Genomic DNA, 21,082 nt, shown 5'->3' on the forward strand with positions numbered 1-21,082 from the left:
AAAAAAAAAGATTTTTTTTTTTTTTTTGCAGTACTTCTTTTCTCAATGTAACTGTTAGTTCTGATATTCTCTAGAGCATGAACTCTATTCCACAGGATCAATCGATATTCCAGCTTATACCTGAAGTCACATACTTTATCTCCTTGCTATTACTCATAAGGTTTCCCTGTATTTTGTAAGCAAAAATTATAATAATAGAATCATAGAATTGCTCAGATTGGAAAAGACCTCCAAGATCATCAAATCCAACCACAACCTAAACCATACCAACCCTAACAACCATCCACTAAATCAGGTCCCTGAGCACCACTGAAAACACCACGACTCAATAAACCACAACTAAATAACATGAAAAAAAACATACAAGCCATGCTGCATACGATATGTATTTGTTTGCATGGCAACATTCAAATTAATATCCCTACCATTTTCTCACATGAATAATGTTATATTGTGCAGTGAATCCATGACCCCAGCTACTGTAAGAGAAAACCAAGGTATTCGTGTTTAGAAAAAAGAAAATTCTTAATAACTTCTATTGGTTTACTTCATTTTTATTTCATTTTAAAAGAGCCAGATATATGCACCAAAATGCTTCTAAACTTTACAGCTCCCTGCTTTGCTTAATGCCCTGCAATGAATCGCAATCCCCTCCATCCCTTTATCAATTTACTGCACATTGTAAAATCCTCCTCTTTTCTCAAATAATTAAGAGGAAAAAAAGGAAATCGAGAAAGGAAAAATGCCCCAACATGTTAAGACACCTCCTATGGAGTTTATCTTTAAGCAGCTTACATAATTTGTTTCCTTCAAGTTCTTTGAGTACTTTAGAGCAGAATGGATCATCTGAAATATGTCTCTTTTGATAAGTCTTTAGGCTGCAAGATGGGCCAGGTGAGACGAGAGAGTGCCTGGCACCTTGCTGAATAAGAGCTGTGATGATGAAATCAAATTACCCAAACTGCTCATATGCAAACTGCTTATTTTCACTCAGCCATGTATTCTTGATATTATTAATACTGTTGCGTAATTATTTTTGCATTATCAGTTATTAAGTTAAAAATAATTAGGAGGAGAATTGAATGGACTGTATTTCTATTTTTTCTGCCAGTAGCATAATCTAACCCCACAGCTACCTGAAACAGCAGATATTTTGCACAGGCTCCTTTGCGTATTTTTCTGTGGGTGGAAGTTTTGACTCTCTTCTCTCCTTTATAAGCCATTTTCAATTTACAGCCAGTGTATGAATCACAGAATCACAGAATCACAGAATCACAGAAACAACAAGGTTGGAAAAGACCTACAAGATCATCCAGTCCAACCATCCACCTATCACCAATAGTTCTCACTAAACCATATCCCTCAACACAGTGTCCAAACATTCCTTGAACGCCTCCAGGGTCTGTGACTCCACCACCTCCCAGGGTAGCCCATTCCAGTGCCTGACCACTCTTTCAGAAAAGTAGTATTTCATAATGTCCAACCCAAATCTCCCCTGGCACAGCTTGAAGCCATTCCCTCTAGTCCTATCACTAGTCACACGAGAGAAGAGGCTGACCCCCAGCTCACTACAGCCTCCCTTCAGGTAGTTATAGAGAGCAATAAAGTCTCCCCTGAGCCTCCTCTTCTCCAGACTGGACAGTCCCAGCTCCCGCAGCTGTTCCTCGTAAGACTTGTGCTCCAGACCCATCACCAGCTTAGTTGCCCTTCTCTGAACATGCTCCAGGGCCTCAATGTCTTTCTTGCAGTGAGGGGCCCAAAACTGGACACAGTACTCAAGGTGCGGCCTCACCAGTGCTGAGTACAGGAGAACAATCACTTCCCTGTTCCTGCTGGTCACACTATTTCTGATTCAAGCCAGGATGCCATTGGCCTTCTTGGCCACCTGGGCACACTGCTGGCTCATCTTCAGCTGAGCATCAATCAACACCCCCAGGTCCATTTCCTCTACACAGTCTTCCAGCCAGTCTGCCCCAAGCCTATAGTGTTGCCTGGGGTTATTGTAGCCAAAGTGCAGGACCCGGCATTTGGACTTGAAGAAACTCATCCTGTTGGCTTCAGTCCAGCTATCCAGCCTATCCAGATCCCTCTGTAGGGCCTCGCTACCCTCATGCAGATCAACACTTCCAGCCATCTTGGTGTCATCCACATACTTACTGAGGGTGCACTCAGTACCCTCATCACAGAATCAAAGAATCACAGAATGGCCAGCATTGGAAGGGACCTCAAAGATCTTTTATCTCCAACCCCCTTGCCACATGCAGGGACACCAACCTCCTCATTTAATGCTAGACCAGGCTGCCCAGGGCCCCATCCAATCTGTCCTTGAACACTTCCAGGGACGGGGCATCCACAACCTCTCTGGGCAGCCTGTTCCAGTACCTCACCACTCTCTCTGTAAAGAACTTCCCCCTGACGTCCAACCTCAATATCCCCTCCCTCAACTTAAAACCATTTCCCCTCGTCCTGCAGTTATCTACCCTTTCAAAGACTTGATTCCCCTCCCCTCTGTAGGCTCCCTTTAGGTACTGAAAGGCTGCAATGAGGTCGCACCGCAGCCTTCTTTTCTCTAGGCTGAACAAGCCCAGCTCCCTCAGCCTGTCCTCATAGGAAAGGTGCTCCAGTCCCCTGATCATCTTCGTGGCCCTCCTCTGGACCCTCTCCAACAACTCCCTGTCTTTTTTGTACTGAGGGCTCCACACTTGGATGCAGTATTCCAGATAGGGCCTCACAAGAGCAGAGTAGAGGGGAACAATCACCTCTCTGTCTCTGCTGGCCACCCCTCTTTTGATGGAGCCCAGGATACCATTTGCCTTCCAAGCCACAAGGGCACACTGCTGGCTCATGTTAAGCTTTTCATCTATCAAGACCCCCAGGTCCTTCTCTGCAGGGCTGCTCTCAAGGACCGCTCCTTCCAGACTGTATGGATGCCTGGGATTCCTCCGGCCCAAGTGCAAAACTCTGCACTTTGCCGTGTTGAACCGCATCAGGTTCACCCGGGCCCACCTTTCTAGTCTCTCGAGGTCCCTCTGAATGGCAACCCTTCCTTCTACCGTGTCGACTGCACCACTCAGCTTGGTGTCGTCAGCAAACTTGCTGAGGGTGCACTCGGTTCCGTCATCGATGTCATTGATAAAGATGTTAAAGAGCACCAGTCCCAAGACAGATCCCTGGGGGACGCCACTCGTTACCAGCCTCCACCTGGACATAGAGCCATTGATGACCAGCCTCTGTCTGCGGCCTTTCAACCAGTTTCTTATCCATCGAGTGGTCCACCCATCAAATCCACATCCCTCCAGTTTGGAGATAAGGATGTGGTGGGGGACCATGTCAAAGACCTTGCTCAAGTCCAGGTAAATGACATCGGTCGCCTTTCCCTTGTCCACCGATGCCATCGCTCCATCATAAAAGGTCACCAGATTGGTCAAGCATGACCCTCCTCTGGTGAAGCCGTGCTGGCTGTCACGGATCACACACCCTTTCCTCATGTGATCAAGCATGTCATCCAGGATGATCTGTTCCATGATCTTCCCAGGCACAGAGGTGAGATTCACCGGCCTGTAGTTGCCGGAGTCTTCCTTGCTCATTTTCTTGTAACTGGGAGTGACGTGACCCTTCCTCCAGTCATCCAGGACCTCACCTGACAGCCACGACTTTTCAGATATGATGGAGAGTGGCTCAGCAACCACTTCAGCCAGCTCCTTCAGAACCCTGGGATGCACGTCATCCAGTCCCATAGACTTGTACACATTGAGTCTCATGAAGCGGTCTCGGACCTGCTCTGTCCTCACAGCGGAGGGTGATGTACCACCCCGGTTCCCATCTAGAGGTTTAGGGATGCAGGACTTAGGGACATGAGAAGTACTAGAATCCTGGCCACCAGTGAAGATCTAGGCAAAGAACTCATTCAGTACCTCAGCCTTCTCTTCGTCCATTGAAAGCAGTTCTCCTTTTACATTTACCAAAGGAAGTACACTCGCTTTGGCCTGTCTCTTCTGGCCAGTGTACCTGTAGATAGTCTTCCTATTGTTTTTCATGTCCCTCTCCAAGTTCAGTTCCATCCAGGTCATCAGTAAAGATATTGAAGAGGACAGGCCTCAGCACCAACCCATGGGGAACACCACACATGACCAGTCTGTTTTATCCTACTTCTTCTCCTGCCTACGTGACATCCCTGGGCGTTTTAGCATGAGTCCTGCGAGTACTTCCCGAGATGGCCATCTTCCTCGAGATAAGTCCACACAAAAGACCACTTCACAGCTATTAAGCTGCAGCTTATCTCTCTCTTGTTGCCCCCGGCCCAGTCCATCTGTGACCCTCGGACAAAAGATTTCGCAATCCTTGCCCAGGCCTTGTCCATTAAACTTCTCCAGACAAAAGATCTCTCAACCCCTGACCAGGACTTGCCTGAACTTGTTCATCTGTGTCCTTCAGACAAAGGATTTCACAACCCTTGCCCAGGACTTGCCTGAACTTGTTCGTCTGTGTCCTCAGCAAGCTTTGAGACAATGATGATGCAAAATAATAATCTCTTACACAGTCGCCAGCTGGATTTAACTCCATTCACCACCACTCTCTGGGCCCGGCCCTCCAGCCAGTTCCTTACCCAGCCAAGAGTGTACCTGTCCAAGTCACAGACTGCCAGCTTCTGCACGAGAATGCTCTGGGAGACAGTGTCAAAGGCTTTACTGAAGTCCAGGTAGACCACATCAACAGCCTTTCCCTCATCCACCAGACGGGTCACAAGATCATAGAAGGAGATCAGGTTGGTCAAGCAGGATTTGCCCTTTGTGAACCCATGCTGGCTGAGCTTGATCCCCAGGTTGTCCAGCACATGCCGCATGATCTCCCTCAAGACAATCTGCTCCATAACCTTCCCTGGCACCAAGGTCAGGTTAACAGGCCTGTGGTTCCCTGGATCCTCTCTGCAGCCGTTCTTGTAGATGGGAGTCACATTGGCAAGCCTCCAGTCTTCTGGGAGACTTCTGGGAGTCTTCTTCTCACTAGTCAACAAGGAGCACTGATAGATAATGGCGAGCGGCTCGACTATCACCTCTGCCAGTTCCCTCAGCACTCTTGGGCGAATCTCATCCAGCCCCATGGACTTGTGACAGTCCAGCTGGAGTAGTAGATCTCTGACTACATCCTCCTGAATCGCAGGGGGTTCAGTCTGCATCCCAGCTGAGACTATCAGGTCAGAGAGTGGAGTTCCCTGAGGATACCTAGTCTGACCTCTAGAGACAGACATAAAGAAGGCATTCAGAACGTCTGCCTTTTCCTTATCCTCAGTGGTCACATTCCCAGCCTCATTCAGTAAAGAATGGAAATTGTCCTTAGTTCTCCTCTTACTGTTGATGTATTTGTAAAAGTTTCTTGTTCCTTTTTACCCCAGCAGCCAGATTGAGTTCAAGCTGGGCTTTTGCCTTTCTGATTTTCTCTCTACACATCTTAACAACTTCTCTGTACTCTTTCTGAGTTGCCCGTCCCTTCTTCCACAGGAGGTAAATTCTCTTTTTCTCCCAGAGCCTCAAGAATAGCTCCCTATCCATCCACACCAGTCTTCTTCCCTGCTGGCTCATTTTGTGGCTCAGGGGGACAGCCAGCTCCTGTGCCTTTAAGACTTCCTTCTTGAAGAGCAACCAGTCATCTTGGATCCCTTTACTCTCTAAGACTGAAACCCAGGGGATTCCCCCTACTAGTCTTCTGAATAATTCGAAGTCCACCCTCCGGAAGTCCAAGGTAGCAGTTTTGCTGTTCCCCCTCCTGGCTCCACCAAGAATCAAGAAATCTACCATTTCATGGTCACTCTGTCCAAGGCAGCCCCCAACTCCACATCTCCCACCTGAACTTCTCTGTTTGTGAACAGCAGGTCTAAAGGGACAGCTCCTCTTGTCGGCTCTCTCACCAGCTGCATCAGAAAGTTATCTTCCATACACTCCAGAAGCCTTCTAGACTGCTTCTTCTGCACTATGTTGTCTTCCCAGCATATGACGGGGAAGTTGAAGTCCCCCATGAGGATAAGGGCTGGCGACCGCACAGCTTCCACCAGCTGCTCATAGAACACCTCATCTGTCTCTCCATCCTGGTTCGGCGGTCTATAGCAGATGCCCACCAGGATGTCTGTCTTGTCAGCCCTTCCCCTGATCTTTACCCATAGGGATTCAAACTTATCATCCCCAGCCTCAAGCTCAATAACATCAAAGCACTCTCTAATATGGAAAGCCAATATATGGGGAGCTTGTGACATATATTTGACACGAGATGTGAAGAAAGTGGCATTGTATTCCATATCAAAGATGATTAAGGGGCTGGAGCATCTCTCCTATAAGGAAAGGGTGAGAAGGCTTTTAGCCTGGAGAAGAGAAGGCTGAGTGTGAATCTTATTAATGCATACAAGTATCTTAAGGGAGGGTATCAAAAGGATGGGGCCAGGCTGTTTGCAGAGGTGTCTGGAAACAGGACAAGAGGCAATGGGACCAAATTGAAACAAAGGAAGTTCCATCTGCACATGAGAAATAACTTCTTAACTGTGAGGGTGACAGAGCACTGGAACAGGCTGCCCAGAGAGGTTGTGGAGATTCAAATGCAACCAGATATGATCCTGGGGAATGTGTTTTAAGTGTCCCTGTTTGAAGCAGGAGTATTGGACTAGATGATCCCAAGTGGTCCATTTCAACCTCAAGCCTTCTGTGATTTTGTGATCAATGTGTAATAAATATTTCATTTTCTTCATCTAATGTTAAAACTCTGAGGCTAAAGTAAATGGAAGCAGATGTCAGGATGCTGCTAATGTATAATTAGCTGCATTTTGTTTATTTTCATTGCAACTGTTGCAGGAGGCCCCCTCACTTGTAATCCAACTGCTCTAAAAAATTAGAGTGAGAGACAGCAGTTCTAAACACACTGTAATCTCCAAGAATAAGACAAATAATTGTGTTTTTAGCTTCAATAGGTTAGTGATTTGAGCATCCTGTTGAGAAATCCCATTACCCGCATTGGTAGTCTCCATGCAACAGTTTCTTTCCCTGGGAAAAACATCTTTGATGGCTAAATATTCTAAATATTACACTAGACATACTGACATGATGTACCATTTATTCGTGTGTGTGTGTGTGTGTTCTCTGAGTAACTTTCTAGAAGTCAGACAAGACTATAAAAAAGACAAGATTTAACTCCAGTCTCCTGGCCAGTTCACTGTCCTATCAACTAAAGACTTCCATGTCTACAAAAGTAAACAAATAAACAAATAAATAAGGCTTCAACCATTTTTTTTTACTTAAACTGCAAATAGCTGTGCCAGATGAATATGAATACCAAGTGTAGGCACAAGGTGCATTAAAAATATCTAGGCAACTTTTTCTGTACAGACTTTGCAATGGGCTCCTTGGAGGAGCAACTATAAGTATGTAATTAATGAGGACAAACTTAAAAATCTACCTATACTTCAGATGAATATAAGTATGCCATATATGCAGTAACAAAAATGTAATATTTCTCTTCAGACTTAGTTTAACAAAAGTCTCAGGATCTTGATCTGTATGCAGATCAAGACCTACAGCTGGTATTTCCTCACTAGCTGCCATTTGCTACTCTCATTAATGTTAGAGCTAAAAAGCCAATCTCAGCATCACTCTCTAAAATATGATTTATCCAGACCATACAGACATAATTAACATATTACATCATTATTGTGCCCTTGTCCTGGGACACCATCTGATCTCCTAAAACTCAGCAGTTAGGTTTGAGATGTATGGGGATAAGTAGAACTGTCATCCCTGATTTCAACTGGGATTCCATGCAGATTCTGTGCAATTTACTGAAAGTTAGAAGTTAGCATAAAATATGCACTCTTTCAGATAGTTGGCTATGATGAGCTGCCTCTATTAATTCTTCATACATCTTGCCATATGGAAAATCTTTTGCTGATTCAACCTTCTCTTATTTACACTGGAGAAACTGATCCTGTTCAAAAATCATATGACATAACGACATAAAATCTTTATCAAATTCTTCTTTTTCTGAGAGCTCCTGGATCGTTAATGGATCCAGTTTCTCACATGGCATGACAATTACAGAGACCAAAGGTAGTCTGATTAAATCAATATATGGCTGTCATCATTTTTGTAAAAAGAAATTTCCCACTTTTTACATGCCATCTTGAGATCAGTCAGTGTGTTAACAACTAACATCAATGTTATTTTATTCATGACAAAAATGTGGCAGACAGAGGATTTGCTTAGCACAGAGAAACAGGCTTGAGCTTAAGCTCAGTGTCAAAGTATTAGAGAGCAAATAATTCAATAAGAATTTGGGAATAGTTCTCCTTTTTTACATAAAAGTCTACTAGAAAAAAAGTAAAGGAGCTGTTTTTCTGCTTAAAAAAAAAAAACCAGTTTAAATGGAAGGAAAGAATTTTATCACTCCTAAATTTATTATAATTATCAGAATAATGAGGCATAAGAACTAGCTAAGCATACTAACCATATATAAAAAACAAGTAAAACACATACAAGACTTTATGAAACCACTTTATGAAAAGATATGGCCACCAATAGGTGAATTATACGTAAAATACTCATATGGGACTCCTCCAAATACATTGTTTTGAGACTATTACTGCTGTGCAACGCTTTAATTGAATTTTTTATTAACTTATTCCTCCACAATGCCTCTTAGAAGCAACATACAGAAAGGTATCCTTCATCACAATGTGCTTTGCGATTACACATTTATGTGGTAAATATCCAAATCCATACTCTTCTTCTTGCCATGCCACATACAGTCATGTTGGGTTTTTGTTTATTTGTTTTTAATGGATCTGCTTTTGCTGTGTTGATTGTAAACACGGATTTGTAAATGATATCAAAATTTAAATAACACTTCTCAATATATGCACTTATATCGTCCTTCATTCTAGAAATGAATGGTAGACATCTGTTTCCAACTGAGACAGGAAATGTCTTTGCTTATGTGGGATAATATTTATTTCAGAGAAGTGTAAGGGTGATCTTGGGAACTCAAGATGAGTACTATTAAGTTCAGAAAACTGGTAAAAAGCGATTATAAATAACAGAATAGAAGGAAGGCAAATAAATATGGTATATTGAGGAATAAAATTCCAGTTTCCTTTCCCATACATCTTTGGCTGTACAATGGCCTTAAGTAGACAGGCAACACAATGTTCCAAAAGTACCAGAGCTAACAAAGCCTGGTTTCCTGTGGATTTGCGTCCCATGTCTCCATTACACATGGAAGAATTCATGGGGAGGCCACATCTTTGAAGGAGGCCCTTCCACTGGTCTGGTGAATCACAGAATCACAGAATTGCCAGGGTTGGAAGGGACCTCAAGGATCATGAATTTCCAACCCCCCTGCCACACGCAGGGCCACCAACCATTCCACCTAATGCTAACCAGACTGCACAGGGCCCCATCCAATCTGGCTTTGAACACCTCCAGGGACGGGGCATCCACAACCTCCCTGGGCAGCCTGTTCCAGCACCTCACCACTCTCTCCGTAAAGAATTTCCCCCTGACGTCCAGCCTAAATCTCCCTTCCCTCAGCTTAAAACCATTTCCCCTTGTCCTGCTGTCCCTCACCCTTTCAAAGAGTTGATTCCCCTCCTGTTTGTAGGCTAAGACTTGAGGAAAGACTTGAAAGACTTGAGGTACACTTAACTCACCAACTGGGGACCATTCTGAGGCAGCCCGAATGCAGTGAACAGACTCGACATTTTGTGTAGCAGTTTGTGCAGAAGGGCACAAGAAGGTCCCATTCAGTCTTACTGGCACACAGTCCCTCAGGAATAGTTTTGACACACTGCGGAGCTCATTCTCCAGGAGCTGTTGGAGTTGCTGTGTCAGCTGTGGCAGAAACTCTCAGGTTGCAGGGAGCACCTGGGGCCACTACGTAGAGGCTTAGAGCCATCTCTTCTACAGAAGATGTGTTACTGCTGTTGATGAGTTGTGGCGCCAGGTAAACAAGTTACAGGAGGAAGTAAGCAGTCTGCAGAGCACTCAAGTAGGTGAGCAGGAGATGGATTAGGATACTATCAGAAGCCCTACAGCTTCGGGGGTCTTAACTCCCTATTGCAGTGAAGACAGAGGTCAGCTGTGTGCCATGTGAAGCAGTGTCAACAGCACACTGGTTGGTTTGGCTTGGTTGTATAACAAGCAGAGCGGAGGAATTTGCAAATCCACACCTCCAGAAAGCAGAAACAGGGGACCCCAAATAATTAAAAACAGCAACAATCTGAGGAGATTGTTTCATTTTCTGTCTTCTTACAGGGGCAACTGATATAAATTCTGGTGCCTTCTGTGGTTGATCACGTTGATCAGTTTTGATGCTCTCACTCTCAGCTCAGCCCAGAGTCTGTCCGGTTCTATTATGAGGGTATTTAGTTCAGATTCAAGCATGACTTGATGAGCCTGAATGTTGTTTAGTTCAGTTTGGAGACTGAATTTTGTGAACTGAAAACCATCTCTCTCAGTTCAGAGTATGTCCTGTTTGGACTTGAGGATGTCCGTCTTGGAGTGGAGGGCGTCTCATTTGGACTGAAGGATGTCTCGCTCAGACTGGAGGGTGTCTTGTTGAAATTGAAGGTTGTCAGGTTTGGATTGAAGGGAGTCTCTCTCGTTTCGGAGGGCATCTCTCTCGGATCAGAGGAGTCCCGCTCAGATTGAAGGGTGTCTCTCTCGGACTGGAGGGTGCCTCACTCGGATTGGAGGTCTTTTCTCTTGAGTAGGAGACTCCACCACTCAGCCCAGAAATTCTCTCTCGAGTCTGAGACGCTCCCTTTCAGCACAGAGACTCTTTCAATTTCAGAAACCCTCTCCCTCTCTGGGATAGTATGGAATAAAGCCTGATAAGCATTAGCCAAGCCCCAAATCATTTGTGCCTCCTCAAATTTGCCTGAGGCGCAACATCCCTGTCTCAAATATCTGTTTAGGCTCTAAGGGTCTTTCGGGTGTTCAGGAGTAAAGTTCCATGACACTGAAATGTCCACCTGTCTAAAGTCTCTCCCAAGTCTCTCCGTACTCCCTGCCACTCAGTATTCTCTGGTTCTGGAGAAGGCTTCTTCAAAAAATGGTAAATACAGATACGGAGTGAAATAATTAAAATGATGAACAGTACATTCAGGGAGATTAACAATGTGATCAGATGTGCATTCAAAAAATGCATAAAGGATTCAAAAGAGAGACTGGGAGCCTGCTAAAAAATCACAAGTTCTGTAAAATTAGCAGCTCCCTCTACATACAGGTGTAAAAGAGAAAGCAGAATCATTTTTTTTTTTTTGCTCCTTACAGAAGCAAGATAGCAGTGCTCAGAGTTTACAAATATCCCAGAATACTGGCAGTCCGCCTGGACTTCAAGGTTAAGTTTTCAGTGAGCACCTGCAGAAGAGATAAAACTCTCCTAGGGAAGCTCTCCAAAGCAGAGAGGGATTCATTCTAAAAGTTAAAAAGCAGCTTTTCCGGCATTCTCCACCAAGAATGTCAGTGGCTTATGGGCTGGTTCAGCCTGGTTCTGTGACTAGCGGGGCGGAGGGATTCGCAAATCCACGCCTCCGGAAAGGGGAAGCGGGGGACCTCGAATAATTAAAAACAGCGGCAACAATCTGAGGAGAAACAAACTAATTTACTAAATATGGTACTGGAATGCAAGATAACACACTAGAATACAATATAATTAGAATTGAAGCTAATAAATCAAATATAATGAGAGAGTGTCCAAAATGTGGAAAAGCCTCACTATATCGCTGAGGTGAGACATGCAGTCAGGTTGAGAAGCAAGGAGGAGAGCCAAAGGAAAAAGGAATCAGATAACCTAGCAAGGCCTTATATCTGTTCCTCCTGAGCACGAATGACAACAGAACAGAACAGCCTTCTGGGGTACGTAGTTCTTCTTCTCTTCTTCTCCCGGTACAAGTACCTGGACCTGGAGCATTAACTCTTTAACTCCCAGTGCACTACATGATGTTATGATGTGGAATACCAATAACTAAAAATCATAAAACCATGACAAGCAGTAAGTCAAAATTCTGCAGAAGATGAAGGCTGGAAACTGATCATTCTGGATATAGTGCTCTCCAAGCTGAGGAGCTGGGCAAGGCTTCAAGCAAAACAACAGAGCTGATGGACCCTGTGTCATGCAGGAAGAAGCAGTGACTGCTATGGGTGACTCCTCTGGACGTCCTCCAATAGGTCCATGTCTCTCTGTACTGAGGACTGGATTGTGCCATGGTAAGTTTAGGTTGGATATCAGAAGAACTTCTTTACAGAAAGGGTTGTTAAGCACCGGAATAGGCTCCCCAGGGGGGTGGTTGTGTGTTTAAAAACCTTTTGGATGTGGTGCTCAGGGACATGATTTGGTGGAGGGTTGTTAGAATTAGAGTAGTAGTCTAAACATTTTATTTTTTTTTATATTCAATTATGTTCTAAATTGTTGCAGGGTGAAGCTAGCTTCAAATTTACATTTTTTTTCCCCTGCATTTCCTATGGAATGCTATTTTGTATTTTTATGATGCTCATTGCCATAGATCTCTGAATGTCTCACACTATTAATTACAGTGATTCTACAAAACACCTTGATTTTTGAAACTTACTTTACAAGTCAATGAAGGTAAGGAGGGATTCGTAGAATCATTTAATCTTTTGAGGGAGATTTAAAAGCCATCTAGTCCAACTTCCCTGCAATGAACATGGACACCCACAACTAGATCAGGTTGCTCAGAGCCTGGTCCAGCCCGACTTTGAATGTCTCCGGGGACAGAACTTCTACTACCTCTCTGAGCAATCTGTTCAGACTGCCTCAACAGTCTTACTGTAAAAAAGTTTTTCCTTATTTCCAATCTAAATTTTCTCTTCTTTACTTTGAAACCATTTTCCTTTGTCCTGTCTCAACAGATCCTGCTAAAGAGGTTGCCCTTTTCTTTCTTATAGAACCTTTTTAGATACTGAAAGGCCATTATCAAGTCTCCTCAGAGCCTTCTCTTCTCCAGGCTGAACAGCCACTGCTCTCTCAGCTCATTCTCACAGGGAAGGTGTCCCACCTCTTGAATGATTTTTGTGGCCCTCCTCTGGGTGCGCTCTGACAGGTCTATGTCTGTCCTGTACTGAGGACTCCACATCTGGATGCAGTACTCCATGTGAGGTCTCTCCAGTGCAGAGTAAAGGAACAGGATCACCTCCCTCAACCTGCTGGCCACGCTTCTTTTGATGCAGCTCAGGATACGGTTGGCTTTCTGGGCTGCAAGGGCACACTGCTGGCTCATGTCCAGCTTCCCATCCACCTCAAGTCCTTTTTGGCAGGGTTGTGCACCATCCTTATATCCCCTAGCTTGTCCTCATGGCAGAGTTTGCTACAATGCAGGTGCAAGACCTGGCACTTGAATTTATTGAACCTCATGAGGCTCACCTGGGCGTCTCTCAAAGATAGAGGGTCTCTGGGTGGCATCCTGTCCCTGCATCATACAGCTTGGTGTCACCTACAAACTTGCTGAGTGTACACTCAATCCCACTGTTGATGCCATTGATGACGATGTTAAAGAGCACAGATCCCAGTACTGACCCCTGAGGGACACCACTCATCACTGGTCTCCATCCAGACACTGAGTCACTGAACACAACTCTCTGGGTACAATCTCATAACCAGTTCTTCATCCACTGAACAGTCCACTTGTCAAATCCATGTCTTTCCAATTTGGAGAGAAAGATTTTACAGGGGACTGTGTCAAAAGTCTTAACTGAAGTCCAGATGGATGACATCAGTGGCTCCTCCCTTGTCTACTAAAAGTTACACCACCACTGATGCAGTTATGTCACATGCTGCTGTAACCTGAATGTGTAGGAAAAAAAAGAAACTTGTAAACATGAAGACTATTTTAAATGACCTCATAACAATCAACATGAACATCTTCCTAACTAAAACCATTTTTCACACACCAGCTACAGTGAAAGCCAATGAAGCGAGATCCAGTTGGAAACAGAACTTATTATTCCCCTCACTCCCTCCATAAATTAAGCCATCATTAAGAAATGAAATAGTGTAGAAAAATATGAGGTAGTATTTCTGCATTAGATCACAGCAAAACAGTCGTGGTCCTCCTGCAGAATCAAAATGGTAACAGAGATATTACTACTCATTAAAACCAGTTTGAAGAACAAAGTGAAATATGAACTGGATCAAGCTCTTTATCAGTCTTCTTTTGCTATGAAATAAATAAACTTATCTTTCTATGCATTGTGCTGCAATGTTTGCAACTGAATTGTGAAGTATGAGGAACGTGACATTACTATTACATCTACTGAAGAGCTTTGTCAGACCTAGAGCTTTTCCACTCCATAGCCTGTCTGCGGTGCTACACACCTTCAAGCTGCACAACTGGTTTCTTAAGCCTTCCAGTAGCCTTTCAACAGCACTTTAACAGAAATTTGTTAATATTCACATAACACTTAGTTTCATTTGAATGCTGCAGTTTAAGGGAGATGACAAAATGAGCAATTGGTCCCTCCCATAAGACATAAACAATGACTACCCAACAAGGACAAATGTTAACATGAAGTCATGGCACCAGTGAACGAGGAGTATATTGCTTGCAAATGGATTTTTGAAATTTTTTGATTATGAAACAGTTCTACTGATTGCTTCATAGATTACTTTATGTAGCTGTGTTTTACTCTTGGATAAGCACTGCTGTCTGCTAAAGTGATTAGCGATTGCTGGTTTGAAACTGTTCATCTATCAACATAAGTCACGCCCAGTTTTAGTCACATACATTCAAAACTTCTGCTGAAGTGTACTGAGCTCAGGCATTGAAGGTGAGGGCAAAATACTGTCCCAGAGGCAACTAGTGGGAAAAAAAAGTGCCTTGTTAGATGCTGTAAAGATAAATGTGCTTTGCAATGGAAGTTACTGTGAATACTACACTAAATGAACTAGCTGAATCCCCAGATGTATTAAATGTCTCTTTCCACTACTTAAGAAAGTTCTACTGTGAATCTGAAAACTGATAAAAGTTTTCACAGCATGGTTGTGGATGTTTAATTGCCAAGTGTCACAAAGGCATTGGGAAGCTATCTGGTCGTTATGATTAGTCACTCTGCATCAGTTGTAACTGACAGGCACAATGAGAAAGGGAACTAATGAAGCTAGACGTTTACTTAGTTTGCTGAAGAAGGCAGGGGGAAAGAAGAAAAAAAGTTTCTTGTCATTTCACATAGATTACCTTTCAGTCACTGGGAGATTGTCCAAAGGTTTCCAGTCATTCCTTATGTAACCTGGATCATCACCAAACCAAAAGCAGAAAGCAATTACAGGCTGAGAGACATAAAGGCCAAATCAAAGGAAATGCGACATATAAGTTTCTTACTCTTGCTGGAGGTGTTTATTTAGAACATGTACTCTGTAGCATATCTGACCAAAGACAAAATTCACCATATGACGTTTTCTGACCAGAGGTCTTGTTACCAAGTTACACACAATTCCTGGTACAGCACAGTTGACTGTTATTTTGATACACCACTATTGTGGAGAAAAATGTTAAGAAATGCCAAGAACAATTTCTAGCTGATTCCTCATATGCCCACTTCCTTCGTATTTTTCATGAATCCTTGAAGTGTTATAAATGCTTAGCATCTATTTTAGGACTTCCATCCTCCCACCAGAAATAAATTCAGGAAAGTATCAGTGTGGCTTTCTAAAGGCCAATTCATTTAGCTAAAGGAAACAAAACCTCATGTTTATGTTGATTCTAATCCTATGCATTGCTGTTGTCTCCTTGGAATTTACATTCTTGGAATTTACATGCTCAGAACCAGTTAATACTATAATGGTAAAAAAGTGAAATGACATGAGGGAGATGGCCATTTAAACATGTTAGAAAGATTTCTAGATAATATTACAAAGCAAACAAACAAACAAAGCAAATACAGGAGCAGTAAGAGCTGATTATAATTAAGAATTGAATGCCATGTGTAGCCCAAAGCTAGTCTACATATAAAAATCAAAAGCATTCAAGTAGATTCGAATGTAATTTCAATATAACAGACATTACTGGTTCCATTGATATTCCCATTCTAAATGAAGGAGCTTGCTTTATAGTATTTTATAAGAGCCCGAAAGACTTTTATTAATAGCCAAAGTGTTTTCAGGTATACAGTTGCAATATTCATGTACACACACAAAGCTTGTAGGGAGAATTCACCCAAGGGTATGTGCCTGGATATAAATAAACTGTGGGCACACTCTTTGATCAGCCAAGTGCGTCCTGAGACAGAGCACAACTCAATTACAAGCAATTGATCCCTGCCCCCACAACTCCCCTGGTCTCCTGAATATACCTTACAATCTTGCATGAAAATGGCCTGGAATTCAGCAGGGCCCAGGAGCAGAGCCAGAAACCATGCAATGCGCAATGTGCAACCACCAATACAGCACAGAGAAATAAAGGTGTTTGGCATTAACCACAGATAACATTTAATGATGCAGGCACAAGAGTAAGAGCAGACAGAGCAGAGATACATCAGTATACATATAGGGATGTAATTATTATTCCAAAGGGGATTCTGAACATCAGCAAGCCATTAGATGTGAGGACAGCTTCTTTGTTTTTCTTGCAAAACTCTACCATAATACACAAACTAAATCTGATTGGAAATGACAGGATATTTTTTCTGACAATCCCAGCCTTTGTCCTCTGTATGTGTATGGTTTCTTCTATACCACTTTTGTGAATATTGAAGGAAGATACGGAGAAAAACTCTGAGTTAAAAGGTAGGATATTTTTTTCAACTGAACAAACTGTAAGTTAAGTCTGGTTTTGGTTTTGTATCAAGCTTTGAGTCTCTTCAGTATTTTTCTGTAGCTTTCATTAACAGATATTGCAACAGACTCCAAGATCATTATTTACAGGGATCCTTAAATGCTAAAAAAAAAAACAGTGTAAAACTTAAAATATAAAACATTCCTTCAGCTAATGAATTGTCTCTTAATTAAAAATTCTTTAATTGTTTTACCTGTCTGTTGCCACAATTCTCCTTAGGACCCAGTATCAGTAACTTTGCATTGTGCAAATATAAAATACAGAAAGTATTTGCTTATTGCAATACCTTCTCCTAAACATATTCAAGACTTTCCTATTTAAGACTAACTTAATTTGCCTATGCTTTTATTTTAATGGAAAAACAAACAAACAAACTTCATCAAATGTTTAGTTTCTTCAAGCGATCCTCATTTTCAGTTCTTCCCTTCTGCAAGTTCGAGCTTTTTTTTTCTCACACAAAAGCAGCCTATTCTGTTCCCCATGTGGATAATTAGCATTATTTGAGATGCACTATGTACCACATCTAGCCTTCAGCTTCTGCACTAGGAGGGGTAGAGATCTTTTCTATGTTCTGTCTCATGCACACCTCTCCCACATGAATGGCTCAGAAAATATAAGGAATCTCAAATAGCTTAAATTGGCAGTGTTTGGCACCAGGTTATAAATCCCTACACTCAATGAACCTTACGGTACAGTTCAGACTTTCTGGTTTGGGAAGGTCACTTCAGTCTCCCGCCGTTGTTTACTATTATTTGCCTTTTGTTATTCTACCTGGCTCCCAGCTGCCATTCAATCGACTGCTCACCTCTTGAAGGTCCTATGTCATGTCTACCAAGCCTCTGCAAATATCTTAGGCATGCTAATGTATCTCAGTAATCACTAGTGTTTGGACCAGTTGAGTCAAGCTCAACTCATCACCTTCAGGCTTTATTCCCTGCATTGAATTCATCTTTTTCAATTATTGCTTAGATACTCTGGGCTCAATTCAGTCTCTTAAACATCTAGCGCTTTTTGAGATAGGGATATCTGGGATACTTGAGGCATCTTCACAGGGCTGGCAAGTATGGAACCAGTCCTATGGGACAAGGCCTACACACTTTTGGAAGACACTGAAGGCAAGATATGCAATCTCAAATGACTGTAAATGCCTGTGCTCATATGACTCAACCAAAGAATAGTTCACATGAAGATATACCACTTTAAGATCTGTAATGTGAGTCATAATCAATTTCTTCCTTAGCTTCACTGAGTTACCTTTTTTTTCTTCTGAAAACAAACTGGTACTTTTTTGGACAACTATTTCCTCATCCCTAGGTCACTAACTAAAATAAATTAGGGGAATCATGTTGTGGAATTATTTTTTTCTTGCCACTAGCTCTGGTGAGAGATTGGATGACAATCTGAGATGTTGATGTAGAACGTAGCTCATAAAACAATGATAGAATGTTAGAATAATAGAATTATGGAATGATTTGGGATTGAAGGGACCTTAAAGTTCATCTAGTTCCAACCTCCCTGATGTGAGCAGGGCTGCCATCCACTAGATATCAGGCTGCCCAAGGCCCCATCCACCCTGGCCTTGAACACCAGGGATGGCACATCCACAGCTTCTCTGGGCAAACTGTGCCTCAAAACTCTCTGAGTAAAACAAAATTCCTCCCAATATTTAATCTAAATCTCTCCTCTTTTAGATTAAAAGCACTACCCGCTGTCCTGGGCTCCTCGGTATAAGAAAGATATTGAGAACCTGGAGTGCATCCAAAGAAAGGCAACAAAACTGGTGAGAGGTCTGGAAAACAAGTCTTATGAAGAGCATCTAAGAGAACAAGAATTGCTTAGTCTGGAGAAGAAGAAGCTCAGGGGAGATCTTACTGCTTTCTATAACTTCCTGAAAGGAGTTTGTGGTAAGGTGGGGGTCAGCCTCTTCTCCTGCATAATTAGTGATAGGATTAGAGGGAATGGCCTCAAGTTGTGCCAGGGAAGAGTCAGGTTGGACATCAGGAAAAGTTTGTTCTCCGTAAGAGTGGTCAGGCACTGTAATGAGCTGCCCAGGGAGGTGGTGGAGACACCATCCCTTGAGGCATTCAAGAAACATTTAGATGTTGTACTAAAGGACATGGTTTAATGGGGAAATATTGGTGGTAGGTAGATAGTTGGTCTGGATGGTTTCCAATCTTGGTGATTCTATGATTGTATCACTATCTGCCCATGTAAAAGCCAGTCTCCTTCCTGCAGCTCCTGTTAAGTCATTAGCTATCTGTTGAGGTCTACTAACTACAAGACTTCTGGTTCAGGGAGTCCTTGATCTGAAAAGTGCTGGATACCAACAAAGCATTAATGATCTCTGCCATGTGTTTGCCCTCTCTTTAATTTTCCCTTAGACATCCAGTATTGACCACTGCTAGAGACAAGATGCTGAATGATTCAGTATTCTGATCTAATCCAAGACAACATTTGTGTGTTCTTACTGTAATTTTTATCTCTGTAAATCTGCTTGTTCCATCCCTGAAGGACCATCATCTTCAGTATTTCTGAAGCATGCTCTAGTTCTAGTAATTTGCCATCACTCTCTCACTGCAAGTAATAGCTGTCTACAGTAAAATAAACAAATAAATAAATAAATCTTTTCATGAAAGAAAGAGTCAGCATACATGGTTATAAAGAGTAAGTATACTGGGTAGGCATAGTGCTTGAGAATTCTTTTCTGTAAGAAAAAAAAACAACACAGTAGTGGTTTGTTTTATGGTATTGTAAAAAGTGATTATGAAGTAGAAAGAGCTAGCAACACTGACTACAGCAACACTTGTATGTGTATTTCTTTCTTGGTTAAGAAAATGGCTTTATGAAAATAAAATGCATGAAGCACCTGCAGTTGGATTAAGAACTTCAGCAACCTGACCTCTGCAGTGATGGAACCAGTTTTCAGCAAACCTTTAAAGTATCCCAAAATATCTTAGTAATCATGCAATGACTTAGGAACTTAAAATACCACAACAATGAGTGTTATTGCAGTGGGTTGAATGGTTGAGATGACTTTTCTGACAGACTCTTCACAATCTCAACTCTTAAACCACATTACTTTAATTTTCAAGTATGCTGAGCTATCAAATCAGTAACTGAAAACCATGAGAAAAAATTCTAAGTTTCCTATCATTCAGGCAAATAGCTTTTTTTTTCAGTTTGAACTCCCAGATACTGAAAATTTACAAACAGATGATAGACTTCAATCATCTCATAAGAAAATGTTATACAAGAATTCATGACAAAAAGGAAAAGGATATCTGATAATTTTTATAAGTGACTGAATAAACTTACTGCATGAATGGTAAAGGATCCAAATTAGCAGCAGATGCAGAGAGTTATTCCATTATTAGGTAGGTAGACATCTAATGGATGGAAATCTAGCATACCGTGGAGGATGTTGATCAAATCTCTAACTGAATGATAACTAAAAATGATAATGAATTTGAGTCAAAATGGTGTACACAAGTCTTACTCCTTTGTCCGAGTCCCTGTACTCCTTGTGCTTTCAGATTAAGGACTCTCAATGTGGCACTCAATATAAATAGACTCTCAAAGTGTTTTTTTGTTGTTGTTAATTGTTTTACAAGCTTAATTCTTCCTCGGAGAGGTGAATTGTGCCCTCTGGATCAAAGTTCAGAGAAAGGACACTGCTGCTAACGGCAAGGAAAGACAATTCATAGGTATCCAGTTTAAAGAAGGAATAACACATTCTGAATCCAGCAAACGCACCAGGAGGGACAAAGGAAAATGTCAGCGCTGGGGTCTATTCAGACTTAGGAAGATGAAAAACATGTGAGTTGAGATTAAAGTAACTGTTTAAAAATGTTCAGTGATTGCATAATTAAAAAAATAAACACTTCAGGATCACATTAAACTTTTTCATTGACCTATATTTATCACTGTAGTTACAAGTATTTCTAATAAAATGAAGTGCAATGCTCTCAAAAGCTCACGTTCATGTTATATGTATATCATGTTATACATATATATATATGTTATACATATATATATATATCATGTCTGAACATCTTAACTTGAAACTTATTTGAGCTGCAGTTCCTTTACAGCTATGAAATAGCTCAGCCAAAATCTGACCAACTAAAAATGGCGGAGCAGAATGATCCCAAATGAGGCTGTATGCATAATTTACAGAATTCATAAAGATAATGACACCCTTATACTGCATATCCAGTCTAAGAACTGTAGGGACGTGGGGTTTAGCACCTTTCATGCCTG

At 42.1% G+C, this 21,082-nt stretch overlaps 1 long non-coding RNA gene across 1 annotated transcript; it reads right to left on the minus strand.

Annotated features, from left to right (window-relative positions):
- Positions 1–11,487: 11,487 nt before the first annotated feature.
- Positions 11,488–20,422, minus strand: LOC149920181 (uncharacterized). Its single transcript, XR_016461488.1, has 3 exons — positions 20,138–20,422; positions 15,227–15,278; positions 11,488–13,836 (listed from the first exon to the last, which is right to left on the minus strand). It is a non-coding gene; the product is annotated as an uncharacterized LOC149920181 (long non-coding RNA).
- Positions 20,423–21,082: the final 660 nt, after the last annotated feature.

The sequence above is a fragment of the Phasianus colchicus genome, chromosome 1 (genome assembly GCF_987193195.1).
Source record: "Phasianus colchicus chromosome 1, bPhaCol1.hap1.1, whole genome shotgun sequence".
In the NCBI taxonomy this organism is placed as follows: Eukaryota; Metazoa; Chordata; class Aves; order Galliformes; family Phasianidae; genus Phasianus; species Phasianus colchicus.